Source organism: Mastomys coucha, unplaced genomic scaffold (assembly GCF_008632895.1).
Source record: "Mastomys coucha isolate ucsf_1 unplaced genomic scaffold, UCSF_Mcou_1 pScaffold20, whole genome shotgun sequence".
Taxonomy (NCBI): Eukaryota; Metazoa; Chordata; class Mammalia; order Rodentia; family Muridae; genus Mastomys; species Mastomys coucha.
Window position 1 is genome coordinate 114,031,078 of NW_022196903.1, and position 17,476 is coordinate 114,048,553.

At 43.3% G+C, this 17,476-nt stretch overlaps 1 protein-coding gene across 4 annotated transcripts in view; it reads left to right on the top strand.

Annotated features, from left to right (window-relative positions):
- The first annotated feature begins 4,427 nt into the window (after positions 1-4,427).
- Positions 4,428-17,476, top strand: part of Bcl2l13 (BCL2 like 13) — a 53,313-nt gene continuing 40,264 nt past the window's right edge. For all 4 annotated transcript variants that reach the window (XR_004122284.1, XR_004122283.1, XM_031383238.1 and 1 more), the window contains exon 1: positions 4,428-4,542. The gene's annotated coding sequence lies outside the window, so the exon portion shown is untranslated. The remainder of the gene's footprint in view (positions 4,543-17,476) is intronic.

The window sequence follows — 17,476 nt, forward strand, 5'->3', positions numbered from 1 at the left end:
ATATGGCCAGGGCTGGGGAGGTGAGCTAAGAGAAAGAGAATCAGACTGGATATGGCCAGGGCTGGGGAAGTGGGCATGGAAAAGTCATAGCGGTGACCAGGAGGATGAACAGCTGGCAGTGAACTAGATCAGCTTGGGAACTTAGGAGGGGGTGAAAAGGGCCAGCATGTGTGTTAGCGTGGACTTTGAGATGGAAAACAAGTTTGCATGGAGATCTAGAGGCCTGGAGGTCAGCAGAGCTTTGATATACAATCACTGCAATTTGTCACTGGAGAGGCACAAGTCCCTTCTATCAGAGGCAAGGGAAATAGCCCCTTTTGGCATATGGGAACCCTTCTCACAAGTTACTCAGGAATTATGGCTTTATTTTAAGGCCAGCAATATGTCTACAGTTCTAGTCAGGGCTGAGTCAAGACTGTTAGTTCTGGACACATGCACTTCCTGAGAGGCAACATTTGCCTCTTTATTTTAAAAGTAAATTAAGTCAGGGATTGCATCTCACACCTGTAATCCCAGCACTTGGGAGTGGAGTAAATTTGAGGCCAGTCTGTGCTTCAGGGGACCTACCTCTAAGTAAGTAGCCAGGCATTTACCTGTAACCTCAACATTGAAAAGGCTGAGGCAGGAAGACCTCAAGCTCAAAGCCAACCTGGGCTGCATAGGGTTGCAGGTTACACTGAGAGACTTAACACACTTAACCAAACCAAACAAACAAAAAAATAGAAGTTTGGCAGCACGGTGGCACAGGCTAATCTTGGCACTAGGAAGATTGAAGTAAGAAGATGGTGAGTTCCAGCCGGGCAGTGGTGGCACATGCTTTTGATCCCAGCACTTGGGAGGCAGACGCAGGAGAATTTCTGAGTTCGAGGCCAGCCTGGTCTACAGAGTGAGTTCCAGGACAGCCAGGGCTACACAGAGAAACCCTGTCTCAAAAAAGCAAAAAACAAAAAACAAACAAAAAACAAAAAACAAAACAAAACAAAACAAAAGGTAAGAAGATGGTGAGTTCCAGGCATCTGGGCTACATAAAATTAAATTGAATTGCAGATTTGCTATCTCTCCCCTTGGTAGAGCCTCCTCCCCAGTGTGAAGGCATAGAAATAAGGCAGTCATCTGCTGATTCACCAAGGAGCAGGCCACGTCTTGTCAGATAAGGGTGAGGTACCTTTGCAGAGATAATCTCTGGAGCCAGCAAACTTTTTTAGCTCAGCCCTCCCTTGGTACCTATGAGGATTGCTTCCAGGACCCCTCTCAGATACCAGAATACATGAATGCTGAGCTTCTTTACTTGTTTTTTTTTTTTTTTAACATTTTATTTTTATTTATGTGAATATACTGTAGCTGTCTTCAGACACCCACCAGAAGGCGGTGTTAGATCTCATTACAGATGGTTGTGAGCCACCATGTGGTTGCTGGGATTTGAACTCAGGACCTTTGGAAGAGCAGTCAGTGACCTTAACCACTGAGCCATCTCTCCAGCCCGAGGTTTTTTTACTTGTAACATCAAAGTATTTATACATAATCTACATCCTTCACACCCTCCTGCATGCCCACCTTCAGCAATGTCTACATTTAATACCAATTACAAAGTAAGTGCTAGACCAGTAGCTTTTGTGTTAGATTGTTCAGAGAACAGTGGCGAGAGAAGTCTACGTAATTCAGGTGTGGTGACTGTAAGGACATTAGACTGGTAAATTGCCATGTGCTACTTAAGCTTATTGAGAGGGGGGTCTGGAAATGTACTGGCTGGTTTTGTGTGTCAACTTGACACAGGCTGGACTTATCACAGAGAAGGGAGCTTCAGTTGGGGAAGTGCCTCCATGAGATCCAGCTGCGGGGCATTTTCTCAATTAGTGATCAAGGGGGTAGGGCCCCTTGTGGGTGGTGCCATCCCTGGGCTGGAAGTCTTGGGTTCTATAAGAGAGCAGGCTGAGCAAGCAAGGGGAAGCAAGCCAGTAAGGAACATCCCTCCATGGCCTCTGCATCAGCTCCTGCTTCCTGACCTGCTTGAGTTCCAGTCCTGACTTCCTTTGTGATAACAGCAATGTGGATATAAGTCAAATAAACCCTTTCCTCCCCAACTTGCTTCTTGGTCATGATGTTTGTGCAGGAATAGAAACCCTGACTAAGATAGGAAATAAAGAGGGCCCTCCACTCAGAATGCAGCATGTTTATTTCAAGTGTTCTTCAAAATATCCTTTTCTTCAACAGACTGACCCCCTAACTCTGTGGCATGGCAGGGGGCTCTCAGTAAAAACATCATGTCCTTAGGAACAGCTGGAAGGTAAACCATTTCCACCAGATGTTAATATTATTTTTCCCATCATTTAAAACACCTACAGTAGGTACTAGAGGCTGGAAGTTCAGCCATGGGCAGCTCATCTGTGAAGAGAAATCTCAACTGGGAATTCCAGCTGATGGCCTCCACTTCCCCAGTCAGTTCCTGTTGGATGTTTTTAAGTCTTGGGTTGATGACATCGCTTTTGTTTACTTTCTCAATCTTGTTACCTCATTTGTTCCTTGATGGATGCTATAAACTATGATTCAATAACACTTTAATATCTGTCTGCTACTTTTTATTTATTATATACTTAATGAACTTACTCCTTTGAGACTGAAAGCAGAGTTGCCACAGATCATTGGATAGGCAGTACAGAACAAGTGTATACTCTTAGAATCCTATCACCTGGGGAAGTAGAGCCAGTGATTTGGAAAGTTCCATGCCTGTTTGGTTTAAAAATGTCTCGAGAAAGTGTTTTGGTTTGTTTTAAAACTAAGGACATGGGCTGGAGAGATGGCTCAGCAATTAAGAGCACCGATTGCTCTTCCAGAGGTCCTGAGTTCAATTCTCAGCAACCACATGGTGGCTCACAACCATCTGTAATGGGATCTGATGCCCTCTTCTGGTATGTCTGAAGACAGCTACAGTGTACTTATCTACATAAAAATGAATAATTCCTTAAAAAATAAATCTAAGGACATACTAAACATGTAAGTATCAACCAATTCTAGGATACAGAGCAAGTTTGAGGTCTGTATGGAACACTGTCCCCCCAAGAAACCAAGAGCATATAATTAAATGTAATTCAGGATGTTTGTAATTGTGCCACCATTATCACTGTGAATTTTTAACATTTCCATCACCTCCCAAACATACCCACCAGTCATCCCTTCCTTTCAGTTTGTATTGATTGATTTGCTTTGAAGTGTGTGTGGGGGGGAGGTGGAGTTAGGCAGTGTGGTCAGAGAAATCTACTTGCTAGAGTTGGTTTTCTCTTCTACCATGTGTGTTCCAGAGATCCAACTCAGATCATTAAACATTAGGCTCACAGCAAGCACTTTTGCAACTTGAGCGATCTCAATGGCCCCCAGTCAGTTTTGTAATCAATCTTTTATTTTTTTCTTTTTAAAGATAGGATTTACTATGTAGCCTTGACTGCCTGAAAATAGCTTTGGAGACCAGGCCAGACTCCAACTTATGGTAATCCTCCTGCCTCAGCCTTCAGAGTATTGGGATTACAGGCCTGTACAAGAAGCTGGACACATTTATTATTTCTGATCTGATTGGTTGCAACCACCTTCTAACTCCTAATCTTCTGTGCTGTCCGTGTTACTGTGTTACTTCATCTCAAGACCACAGGCTGAGACACAAGCTGGCTAATGCACGGTGTTCATCTTGTCTTGACCTTTTTACACGTTTGTTATCTAAAAAGTTCTTGTTGGACAACTAGATAATCGGGTTATACACAGCCTTCACGTTTTAAGTAAATCTATTTCATTTTTTTTTTCTGGTTGGAAGCATTCAGTTTATCTTGGACCACAGGTTGTACATGCTTTCATGGAGTCAAGAAACACACATAAGCACAAACTATAGTCCAGGCAGCTTGCCAGGCAATTCGAGTAAAAAGTGGATTACTAGTATAAGATTCCCTTTATCACATGGTCCTGAGTTGTCTCATCCTAGTCATTCCACCCTGACTTTAAGTGGCTTTCCCAACTCTCGGGACAATCTCCTGGCAGCGCTGGGAAGTGTAGTCTTGACTGGCAACCATAGGGCTTTAGTACTCCAGGAATGCACAAGTCTGCAGAATCGAGCTTCTGCTATGTCACCAGCTTCTTGTCCCACACAGGGGTGAGCGGGCGGGTGGTGTCTGCCTCATCTTCCTTCGCCTTACCTAGCACCGGAAATGACTTGGTGACGATACTTATGAAGTACAGGAATCTAGGATTTAAGCTGCTCTTGGAAGAGAGGCAAAGGACAGCTTCGTACACAGGTCACGCCTGCGCAAACTGACCAGCAGGTGTCAGCGACAGAGCCACTGGCTTCCACTAGGTTCCACGGCCTGGCCCCGCCCCACGTCCCGGGCCCGCCCCTACGCCGCCGTGACGGAAGCGCGCCAGGGTGACCTCACCGTCCAACATGGCGGCGGCGGTAGATTAGGTTCGCGGGTCGAAGCAGCCACTGCCGCTCCTGCACCCTGTGGGAAGCACCTGCTGCCGCCGCCGTCTCCTTCGTCCCTTCTGGGGCAGGGTTGGAGCCAGGTGAGGGGAGTGGGAGTCTGGGGCGGCCCTGGTGGGTGGCGGAGCGGTTTCCACCCGCTGAGGAGGGGGTCTTAGAGACCCCCGAGCTGACCACCGTGCTGCCCAGGGCGCGGGAGAGACCGGGCCGGAGGATCGAGCTGCTCCGCCGAGGCGTCTCGGAACTTCTAGGAGCCGTTTGGGGCTAATCCAAGCTCTCCGGTGTGCCCCCACGCCGGGCGGCTTTGGATCGGGCGGTGTGGCTGCCTGAGGCTCTGGAACTCACCCTCGCTCTACATTCTGTTCTTCACACCGATCTATCTCGGCTTTGAGGACCAGGGTCTGTTTTTGGGGGGAAGCGTGTGCCATTCCCTTCGAACGATTATAGATTAGCTTTGCTAGTGGTGTCTTGTCACAGTGTCAAGGGTTGTTTCTCAGTCTCAGCACTGCCGTTTTGACACCCGTTCGCACTCCCACTCCACCCCCAAGAGAAAACAAACCCGATTAGGTCTCCTTACCCCATGAAGTCGATACCTTTCACAGTAACTCGTTTTTTTTTGTTGTTGTTTTTTGCTTTTTTTGTTTTTTCTTTTTAAAAACTCTCCTCACATTCCCACGGGATCCCACGTTTCTTGCCTTTACATTATAGTACTGTGAAGGAGGAAGCCTAGGCTTTCTATGTTGAGGATCTTACTTTAGGGGTAAAAATTGAAGAGATCTGCCCAGAAATTCACATGCTTCTGACAGATAGCTCGGTTAAGCAATTGACCGTTCCCATACACAAGTGTTTATCTAAGAGGTCTGTTTTACTCTCAGTGTTTAAAAGTTTTGAACCATGCTGACAGGCCCCTCTTCTCTCTGATGTTAAAAAAAAAAAAAAAGTTTTTGCCAAGTTTCCAATATTCCCCTTGGAGGCTTGGTATAAACCAGACTGTTGATGCTCTCTGCCCTAACTTGTGTGACCTTAAATGAATTGCCACACCCTTGAAATACCTTTCTTCCATTTTGTTTTAACACATAGTTAGGCAAGTGTGTGGGTAGTGAACCACTTATATTTAATATACACAGTTGGATAAATGTATTCTGGATGTTTATAACAGCAAATTGAAAATATTTAAACCGTTTTTCTACAAAGTCTCTTGGCGCTGGATGATCAGGTACTATTTTAAACTATTCTAAATATTTTTTTTTCAGACGGCTCATAGTCCTTAAAATAACATTTTTGTTTGTTTGTTTTGGTTTTTTTTTTTGTTTTGTTGGGTTTCTCTTGAGTAGCCCTGGCTGTCCTGGTACTCACTCTGTAGACCAGGCTGGCCTTGAACTCAGAAATCCGCCTGCCTCCGCCTCCCAAGTGCTGGGATTATTAAAATAACATTTATTTTGGTTTGCTTTTTGCTCCTAAATTGGCCTTGAACTCAGATCCTACTTTTTCTACCTCCCCTATGTAGAAAGATTCAGGAGTACCCAACCAAGACTGTCCCTTTAAAATGTTAAATTTATTATTATTGTGGGTGTAATTATATTTTTGGATACATGTGTGTGTAGGGCAGTAGGCAAGTTTGTTTTATTTGGGGGTGGGTACACAGGGTTTCTATATAGTCCTGGTTGTCCTAGAGTTTCCTATATGGACCAGGATAGTCTCAAACTCATAGATATTCACCTGCTTCTACCTTCCAAGGCCTGTGCCACCATGCATGGCCAGAGGGCAGCTTCGGGAGTCTGTTTTCTCTTTCCATCTTTCCATGGGTTCTAGGAATTAAACTCAAGTTGCTTTTCCCCGCTGAACCATTTTGTCAGCCCTTTTTTTGTTTTGAAACAGCCTTAGTCTGTGGTCCAGGCTAGCCTTGAACCTACAGTCAGCCTCCCTAGTGCTAGGATTCCAGATGGGAACTACCACACCTGTCTTAAAATGGTCTGTGTTTATGTTCAGGAGTGTACCCTGGAAATTGAATTTAGCCAGATAATATGTAAGGTTAAATCTAGCCATCTTTTAAAGTATTTTTATTTGACAAATTTATACAGTTATATAGTATATTTTTGCCCCTTCCCCCCCACCCCCGCCCCTTAACCGCTCCCATTGTCTCATTGTCTTACTTTCAATTTGTAAAAGGAAATGGTAGTACTGGGCACTCTGTAAATCTAATATAGGGGAGGCTGGGTATGGCAGGAAGGTCATCTAGGAAGGTCACTTTTGTCTTCACTTTGGGGGTGGGGGCTGGAGAGATGGCTCAGTGGTTATGAGCATGTTCTGCCCTTCCTGTGGACCTGAGTTTGATTCCCTGCACCCACATCAGACAGTTTACAACTGCCTATAACCCCAGCTCCAGGAGGCTCTTATACCTCTGACTCTGTGGACACTGCATTTATGTGCACATACCCACCTACACATAATTAAAGCAATAAAAATTTTAAAATGTAAATTATGTCTTTAGCCTTTAAGAAGAAAAGGGAAAGAACAAGAAAAGAAGTAGTCATTAATACACTTTAAAGATTTATTTATTTATTTTATGTATGTGAGTACACAAACACAACAGAACACCAGAAGAGGGCATCAGATCCCATTACAGATGGTTGTGAGCCACCATGTGGTTGCTGGGATTTGAACTCAGGACCTCTGGAAGAGCAGTCAGTGCTCTTAACGGCTGAGTCACCTCTCCAGCCCCAATACACTGTAAACACCCTGCCCCCTTTTTGTTTTTTTTGAGACAAGGTTTCTTTATGAAACTTTGGCTGTCCTGAATTAGCTCTGTCGACCAGTGTAGACCAGGCTGTCCTTGGACTCAGAAAAATCCGCTTGCCTCTGCCTCCAGAGTGCTGGGATTAAAGGTGTATACTACAGCTGCCTGGCAGATTTTTTTCTCTTTCTCTGTTTTTCACGACAGAGCTTTATAGATCTAAAGCTGATATAGGGGTCAGAGGACCACTTGTAGGAGTCTTCTCTGCTTTTGCTCTGTTGGTTCTGGGATCTCGTTAGACTTGGCAGCAAGTGACTTTACTCAAGCTGGAGCCATCTTCCTGTACTGGCCAAAACATTTTTTTGCAATTTTTCTTATGAGATATTTTAGATATAAAATTGTAAACATTTAGTGTTTTCATTGTCTTTTCTCAGTTTTCAGACATCATTTTGAGTCCTATCTCATTCCAAATAAATGAAATTATCACCAAGATTTAAAAAAATTTTTTTAGATGTATTCATTTTGTTCTATGTGAGTGTATGTGTACCCTTTCGGTGCATGGTGCCTGCAGAGGTCAGGACGGGGAACATCTCCTGGAATAGGAGTTAAGAATGGTTGTGGACCTCCATGTGGGTGCTGGGAACCCAACCCAAGTTCTCTGCAAGAACAGCAGGTGCTCTTAACCTCTGAGCCATCTCCAGAACCACACCAAGAACTTCAAGGCCGGCTCTCCCTATATCCCTTGTCTGGTCTTGAACTGTGATTTTCCTGTCTCAGCCTCCCAAGCACTGGGATTACAGGCTCGTACCACCCAAATCTGTCCCAAGAAAACTATTTTAGGAGTTAAGTTTTTATGTTACGGATCAAATCCACTTTGGATCAAATCCTTTGCATGCAGAGCTCTCACTGACCTTCACCCCACGTACGTTTGTTGTTCGCTTTGTGTTTTTGTGGTGCCCAGCTCGAAGGGTTTCAGGCTTTTATAGGCTCTACTGCCGAGCTACACTCCAAGCCCAATAGTACTGACACACACACACACACACTGTTGCTGGTTTTGTTTTTGTTTTTATGAGACAGGGTCTCTCTCTGTATGTAGCCCAAGCTAGTCTGGAACCCACTGTGTAGCCCGTCTGCCTCAAATTGGTGGCAGTAGAGCTTCAGCCTTGTGAGTGCTAGGATTGCAGTTGTAGCTGTGAGCAGCTCATTGTTTAGTAGCTTCATGGAGATAAGGATTAATTTGCTATACTGTTCAGTTACATAAAATAACGGCTTTAGGTACATTCAGAGTTGCACAACCATTGAGTTTTCATCACTTCTAAAAAAACCTCATACCACTTGGCAACAGTATTGCTCTTGTTGGTTTTTTGAGAGAAATCTCTTTGTAGTCCAGGCTTGAACTTTTGATACATTGGCCATAGTTTTGTTGTTAGGGTTATAGGTGTATGCCACCATGCTTGGCAGTAAACTTTATTTTTAAAAAATATTTATTTATTTATTTTATGTATATGAGTACACTGTAGCTGTACAGATGGCTGTGAGCCATCATGTGGTTGCTAGGAATTGAATTCAGGACCTCTGCTCACTCTGGCCTTGTTTCCTTTGGCCCAAAGATTTATTAGTATATCTAAGTATGCTGTAGTTGTCTTCAGATACACCAGAAGAGGGTGTCAGATCTCATTGTGGGTGGTTATGAGCCACCATGTGGCTGCTGGGATTTGGGTCATAGGACCTTTGGAAAAGCAGTGCTCTTAACCGCTGAGCCATCTCACCAGCCCTGGCTGTAATCGTTTTTAAATCTTTGTTCTTTTTTTTCTTTTCTCCTTCTCTCCCCTCTTCCTCCTTCTCTATTTTTGGAGGGTGAGTTTCAAGACAGCGTTTTTCTGAGTAGCCTTGGCTGCCCTGGAGCTTGCTCAGTAGACCAGGATCTCCAAATTCACAGAGATCCACCTGCCTCTGCCTGCTGAGTGCTGGAGTTAAAAATGTGAGCCACCAGCTGGGCGGTGGTGGCATATGCCTTTAATCCCAGCACTTGGGAGGCAGAGGCAGGCGGATTTCTGAGTTTGAGGCCAGCCTGGTCTACAGAGTGAGTTCCAGGACAGCCAGGGCTATACAGAGAAACCCTGTCTTGGAAAAAAAAAAAAAAGAAAAAGAAAAAAGTGTGAGCCACCATACTTGGCTGAACAATGTCTTCAGCTTATATCAGGTGAACCTCATATTTCATCTTCCCCAAGTAGTTAGTCGATATAGGCCCATACTGCAGTATCTAGCTTATGTGACTTATTTTAAAGATTATTTTAAATTACATGTATCTCTGTATTGGGTATGTACCTGGCTGAGGAGGCAGAGATGCTGAATTTCCTGGGGTTATGATGTGAGTGGTGTTGCGTGTGAGCTGCCAGACATGGGCGCTGGGAATTGAACTTCTGCAAGCTCTTCACTATGAAGCCATCTCTTGAGCAGACCCCTCCCTGTATTTCTTTTAAAGCAGTTTAAAGTTGTTTCCTTTTTGTCTAAAGCATAAAGTGATCTTGAATATTCATGTACAAATTGTGTGCGGACATGTTTACGTTTCTCTAGCATGTACCTAGAAGTGAAACAATATATTTCTGAATTTTGTTTTGCTGTTATATGAGAAGCTTAGCATACTTCTTATGAAAGTCATAATCCGTGTGTAAGGGGAGGGTTTTATACTAGGAATTCCCCTGCGAGTGCATTATCTGTGAGTGCCAACTGCTGAGTGAAGATATTTTTGGGCAGTTGTTAGCACAGGATTGAACCAGAATGTTCCATTACGCATGTTTTAACTGGAAAGGGACAATGAACACTAGACTAGTAATGATGAATGATGTCTGCTTTTTTTTTTTTTTTTTTTTTTTTTTTTAATTTTTCGAGACAGGGTTTCTCTGGTCTGCTTATTCTTAAATTATAGACTTCATTCTATAGCAATACAGCTGGTTGGGATAGTTTTTGCACTTTTACAAATTTAATTTTGTGTGTATGTTTAGGTGTATGTGTGTATGTGAGTATTAATGCATGTGCATATGTATATGGAGGTCAGAATTCAACCTTAGGTGGTCTTCAGGAGTATTGCATTCATTTGTGTATTCTCTGTGTGTGTATATGTGTGTGTATGTGTACACATGAGCACAGTTTTGTGGATTCTGGGTTTTCAAATCCAGGTCTTTTTTTTTTTTTAAGATTTATTTATTTTATTTTATGTATATGAGTACACTGTAGCAGTCTTCAGACACACCAGAAGACGGTGTCCATTACAGATGGCTGTGAGCCACCATGGGACTTCTGGGAATCGAACTCGGGACCTCTGGAAGAGCAGTCAGTGTTCTTAACTGTTGAGCCATCTCTCCAGCCCCCTCAAATCCAGGTCTTAATACAGCAAGTACCTTTACCTATCTCCCAGCCTATACTGACCCTGGAATTTGCCATTTGTTTAAGATCATAGCTAGAAAATTTGAGTGTAGTAGCACATGCCTGTAATCCTAGCTCCTGTGAGCCAGAGGCAGGAATATAACTGCAAGTTCAAGACCAGCTTAGGCAACATAACAAGTTTCAGGTCTATGACATTACAGGACATTATGTCCCAAAGAAAAACATCCAAACAGAAGACCATACGTGAGCTTGGGATAGAGTGCTTACCATATGGGAGGCCCTCTGTTTGATCCCCAGTACAGCCTCTTACGATACACAGAAAGCTATCTGCATATTTAAAACATTTGTGTTTTCTTTGTTTGGAGCAGGTTCTCACTGTGTAGCTCTGGCCAGCCTTGAAGTTGCTATGTAGAGCAGGCTGGCCCCGAATTTATGGAGATCTGCCTTTGAACTGAGATTAAAAATGTGTGCTACCAGTACTTTTTTTTGTTTGTTTTTTGTTTTTTGTTTGTTTGTTTGTTTGCTTTTGTTTTTTAAATGATTGATTTTAAACTCTTAAATCCTGCTTCTACCACTTGAATCCTTGGACTTCTGTACCACACACACACATGGTTTAATTATTTTTGTGACATTTAAATTAAGGATTTATGTTTTCCCATTTATTTGTTCTGTGTGTGAATGTGAATGTGTGTGTGTACTGTTGTGTGTATGTGGAGATGACTCGGGTCTGTGTGTGAATGTGAGTGAGTGTATACTGTTGTCTGTGTGTGAATGTGAGTGAGTGTGTACTGTTGTCTGTGTGTGAATGTGTGTACTGTTGTCTGTGTGTGAATGTGTGTACTGTTGTCTGTGTGTGAACGTGAGTGAGTGTGTACCGTTGTGTGTGTGTGAATGTGAGTGTGTACTGTTGTCTGTGTGTGAATGTGAGTGAGTGTGTACCGTTGTGTGTGTGGAGATGACTTGTCCAGACTGTGTGTGAATGTGAGTGTGTGTGTACTGTTGTCTGTGTGTGAACGTGAGTGTGTGTGTACTGTTGTCTGTGTGTGAACGTGAGTGTGTGTGTACCATTGTCTGTGTGTGGAGATGACTTGTCCAGTCTGTGTGTGAACGTGTGTGTGTACTGTTGTGTGTGTGTGAACGTGAGTATGTACCATTGTGTGTGTGTGGAGATGACTTGTCCGGGTCTGTTCTCTGTGTCCACACGTTGGTTCAGGGGTTTGAACTGAGGTTGTCAAGTTTGGCAGCAAGTCTGGCCCTCGATCACTTCTTTATATAAAGATTTTCTACACGGCTTGAAATGCAAGCAGTTTTACTAGAGACAGTGTAAAGAGTGAAAGTAACTGCGTCCCTTTCATCATTGAAACACACAAACTTCAGGGGTTGATAGGGTGGCTCAGCAAGTGAGAGTGCTCACTGCTCGTTAGGAGGACCGGAGTTCGGTTCTCAGTCCCCCACATAGTTACTCTCTTAACTCCGGCTCCAGGAGATCTGTACCTTCTGATCTTTGCAGGCACAAGGCATGCATGTGGTACACAGACATACATGCAGGCAAGACGCTATAAATAAGTAAACCTTATTTATGTATGTATATGTTTGTGTCTGCCACAATGTGTGGCTGTCTGGGAGGCCAGAAGAGGGCATTCGGTCCCCTGCAGCTGGAGTTAGAGCAGTGTGCTTTGCCACACCTGGGCGCCATGGAAGTGCAGGAAGTGTTCCTAACCACTGGAGCACTTTTAGGATCTTTCCGGATCCTATAAAATAAGTCTTTTTTAAAAAAGTAAAGCTGGGTATAGTGGTACACATCTTTAGACCCAGCACTTTGGAAGCAGACTCAGGCAGATTTCTGTGAGTTGGAAGGCAGCCTGTTCGGGATATGGAGTTCAGGCCAGCTGATGCTACAAGAAACCAATTGATCAATAACATAAATCAATCAATAAAATGAAACTTGAGAGCTAGAGGTATATAGTACCTTTCCATTATTTAAAAAGATTTATTTATTTATTTATTAAATTATTATTTTTTTTAAAGACTTAATTATTTCACTCTTTCTGTCTTCAGACACCCCAGAAAAGGGCATTGTATTCCATTGCAGATGGTTGTAAGCCACCATGTGGTTGCTGGGAATTGAACTCAGGACCTTTGGAAGAACAGTCAGTGCTCTTAATTGCTAAGCCATCTCTCTAACCCCTATTTATTTATTTTATGTATATATGAGTACACTGTAGCTGTACTGATGGTTGTGAGCCATCATATGGTTGCTGGAAATTTGAATTCAGGACCTCTGCTCACTCCAGTCAACCCCAGTCGCTCCGGTCGGCCCTGCTTGCTCCAGCCTAAAGATTTATTATTGTATCTAAGTCCACCCTAGCTGTCTTCAGATGCACCAGAAGAGGGCGTCAGATCTCTTTACAGATGGTTGTGAGCCACCATGTGGTTGCTGGGATTTGAACCCAGGACCTCTGGAAGAGCAGTCAGTGCTCTTAACAGCTGAGCCATCTCTCCAGCCCTACCTTTCCATTTTTTAAAAAAGATTTGCTCTGGGCTGGTGAGATGGCTCAGCACTTAAGAGCACTGGCTGCTCTTCCAAAGGTCCTGAGTTCAAATCCCAGCAACCACATGGTGGCTCTCAACCATCCTTAACGAGATCTGCCACCCTCTTATGGAGTGTCTGAAGATAGCAACAGTGTACTTATATATAATAATTAAAAAAAAAAAAAAAGATTTTACAGAGTGAGTTCCAGGACAGCCAAGGCTACACAGAGAAACCTTGTCTCAAAAAAAAAAAAAAATTGTTTGTGTGTGTGTGTGTGTGTGTGTGTGTGTGTGTGTGTGTGTGTATATATATATATGTATATACATACCTGTGAGTTTATGAGTACCACATATAGGTATGTAGGTGCCAATGGAGGCCAGAGGACATTAGATCCCATAGAACTGGAATTGCAGGCAGTTTAGAGTCACCTGGTGTGAGCATTGGGAGCCTGGGTCCTCTGCAAGAGCATTGAACACGCTTAACTGGTGAGCATCTCTCCAGCCCGTGTATAGGACCTTTCATCCAGTTTATCATTCCCTTTCTTTTCCTTTGCTCCATTGTGGTGGTGGGATATGTATGAAAGGAGTGGGGGTAGGGCATGTGTATGCATGTGGAGGTCACAGGTTGATGTTGGTATCTTCCTCAGTTGCTTCTCCTTTTTTCCTTATTTTAGATAGGGTCTCAATGAACGTAGAGCTCATTGATTGGCCAGCAAGCCCCAGGAATCCATCTCTGTCTATCCAGTGCTGGGGTTACAGGCTTATACCTCTCCAGGAATCTTGTTTCTGCCTCACACACACCCCATCTCTGTATGGGTTTAATGTACCTGCTGGGTGTCTGAACTCGGCTCCTCACGATTGTGTGGCAAACACTTTACCAACTGCTATATCCTGAGCACTGAGGCGTTGTCTCTATGAAAAAGACTGAGCATGTGGCTCAGTGGTAGAGCATTTAATCAAGGCCCTGGGTTCAGTCATCAGTATTGCAAAGGGACAAACAAAACCCTAATTTCATGATCACTGGAAGCCTTCAGAATTGTGTTAAATTTAAATAAATCATCAAATCTTCAGTGTACAGATATTAATAATCATCCTTAATAAAGATTATTCAGTGATACCATTAAAGTATAATAAGGAACTGAATGCAGGTCCTCTGCAGGAGCAGAAATGCTGTTAACCACTTAGCCTTCCCTCCAGCCCCTAAAGTTTTAGATTTTGAAGGCAAATATACAGACGGACCTCTAGAAGCCTGGCCAAAATTTGACCAAACAGTCTTTGTCAGTGTTGTTATATATAGTAGAGAAAAAAGACCTCTGGCCTTCCATTCTTCAGGACTCCTCAGAGTCTTATCACAAGAAGTCTTCCCCATGTTGTAGACCTTAGCTGATCCACCTCTAGAATGTTTGAAGGCATCCATAGTGAAGCGATAAGAGCATTCTGAGGGTCTTTTCAGTGGGAGCCTCACCCTAGGCCACACTCACAGTTCTGGAAGCCAGATGACGGCTGAGAGGACAGAGTCTGACTCTGGAGAGAATAAGAGACGCCCACACACCCAAGTCAGAGGACTCCGAGTTCTTGACGCTGTAGGGCCACACACTTAGCTTGTGGTTTTCTTTCTACTCTCTACCTGCTCCAGGCTAGACCGAGAGGTGTCCCTAGATCGTTTCAGTTTTCTTCTCTGGTTTTGTTTGGTTTTGTGATCCTCCTGCTTCAGCCCCCTTAGTGCTGTGATCACTCCCAATGCTTCTCAAAAAAGCTTTTTTTCCCTAAATGTATTTTTGTGTGTGGAGGAGGAGGAGCAAGTGTGTGTGCCATAATATACATGTGGAGAGGGAACAGGTGTGTGTGTGTGTGTGTGTGTGTGTGTGGTGTGATACACATGTGGAGGGAGAATAGGTATGTGTGTGTGCCATGATACACATGTGGAGGGGCAGCAGGTGTGTGTGCCATGATACACGTGGTAGGGGAGGAGCAGGTGTGTGTGCCATGATACACATGTGGTCAAAAGACAACTTGAGGTACATGTACATATTGCAGGCAAAACACACATAAAATAATAGGAATAAATGAATCCTTTAAAAAGGAAAAGGCCTCCCCTGGCCAAGCACTTGTCTAGCATGGCCCTAGGTTCCATCTCTAGAGGCGGAGAAGACGTTTGCCGTCTATTTCAGTAATTATTTCAGTAGTTATACTTCTAGATTTATATGTGAGTTTTTACAATTCAGAGACTTTAATAAACTATAAATTTAGTATAGTAATCTTTACATAATATAGTATAATTGATGGGGAATTGACCCTCTAGGTGGCTCAGGATAACTCTCAAGTTATCCCCTACCTCCATCTATACACACATAGTAAGTTATTAAAGCTTAATGTAGACAGCTGGAAAGGTGGCTCAGTGGTTAAGAGTACTTGTTGCTTTTGTAGGAGACGTGGGTTCAGTTCCCAGCACCTGCATGGTAGCTCATCATATCTGTCTATCTATCACTCCAGTTTCAGGGTTCTGGCACTATCCTCTGACCTCTGAGACAGCTCTGTGTTACAAATATATACGTGCAGACAAAGCACTCATACATAAAATAAGTCTAAACAGTTTTAATTGATCAGAGATTTTCTGTAGAAAGTTAAATTAGTTCCAGTAGGATCCTAGATTCAAAGAGTGAGACTGATTAGAGCTCTTACAGCACTCAGGAAGAGTGCCGAGTCGCTGATAGAGTGAGTTAGGTAGCCAGGCGGTGGTGCATGCCTTTAATCCCCTAAAGGCAGATCTCTGAGAGTTTTAGGCCAGTCTGCTCTACAGAGTTCCAGGACAGTTAGGGCCACATACCCGTCTCAAAAAAATAAAAAACAAACAAACCAAAACCAAAACCAGCAACAATAAGAAATGAGTTAGGCACCCAGAAAACTAGCTAGGGAGACACACAGGAGACAAAGAGAAGTGATTAGCCTCACCTTAGAGTGGAATGGTTAGGATACTGCCACTGGCTCATTGCAGCTGCCCCCTCTAAACACCTCCATAAAGAGGAGATTGGCCTCTCTCTCTCTCTCCCTCCTTTCTTTCTGATACTGTCCCCTCTCTCCCTCTCAATTAAACCTCTTACATGAGGAAAAAAAATTTAAAACAAAAATTTTAAAAAAAAAAAAAAAGAGGAGATTGGGTTTATGGATGCCAGACAGCAAGTAAGTAAAATAATAAAAAGGTAAATGTCCAAATTATAGTGTTTCTGCTGGCCGATTATGATAGATCTCAGAAAAGTTCTATTTTTACTTATTTATTGTGTATCTGTGTCCTGCATGTGTCTCAGTATGAGTATGAGGTCAGAGGACAAGTTGTGGGATATTAGATGTAAGATTTTTTTTTTTTTTTCAAGACAGGGTTTCTCTGTGTAGCCCTGGCTGTCCTGGAACTTACTCTGCAGACCAGGCTAGCCTTGAACTCAGAAATCCGCCTGCCTCTGCCTCCCAAGTGCTGGGATTAAAGGTGTGCTCCACCACTGCCCAGCTTAGATGTAAGATTTTTGAACTAAGTAATTCACAATTTTAAAAATATTTTAATTTTAATTTAGGTGTGTATGTTTGTGCATGTATGTGCACATGCCCATGGAGGCCAGAGACATGAGATTCCTCTAGAGCTGGAGTTACATGTGGTTGTGAGCTAACTTGGGTGCTGGGAACTGAACTTGGGTCCTTGCAAGAGCAGTATGCTCTTAACTTTTAAGCCATGTTTCTAGGCCTACAATCCATAATTTTTAAATTGCTTTGTATTCTATATAGCTCTATGAAGTCCCAGAGGTTGCTCTGTTCTGCTAGGGAAGTGAATTATATCTGTGTCCAACATATCCATGCTGATATGGATATATTGAGGAAATTATTATTAAAAGAAATGAAAAAACATAAATGGGAATGGGGTTCAGGATCTCTCCAGTGTGTTTACCACATGTGTGGAAATAGAAAAATTAGGATGTTCCAGTGAGGTAGCTCAGTGGGTAAAGGCGCTTGCCCCGCAAGCTTGGCCACCTGAGTTTGATTCCCAGAACCATGAAGGGCAGATAGAAGTAGAGAAGTGATTCCATATGAACACCATGGCAGGTGCCGCCCCCTACCAGACAGTACAAAAGTAAGTAGGAAAGAATAAAAAAACCAACACAGGAAAATTTACTCTTTTTTTTTTTTTAAGATTCATTTATTATTATAAATGAGTATACTGTAGCTGTCTTCATACCACCAGAAGAGAGCATCAGATTTCATTACAGGTGGTTGTGAGCCACCATATGGTTGCTGGGATTTGAACTCAATGACCTTTGAAAGAGTAGTCAGAGCTCTTACCCGCTGAGCCATCTCACCAGGCCCTCTTTCTCCCCCCC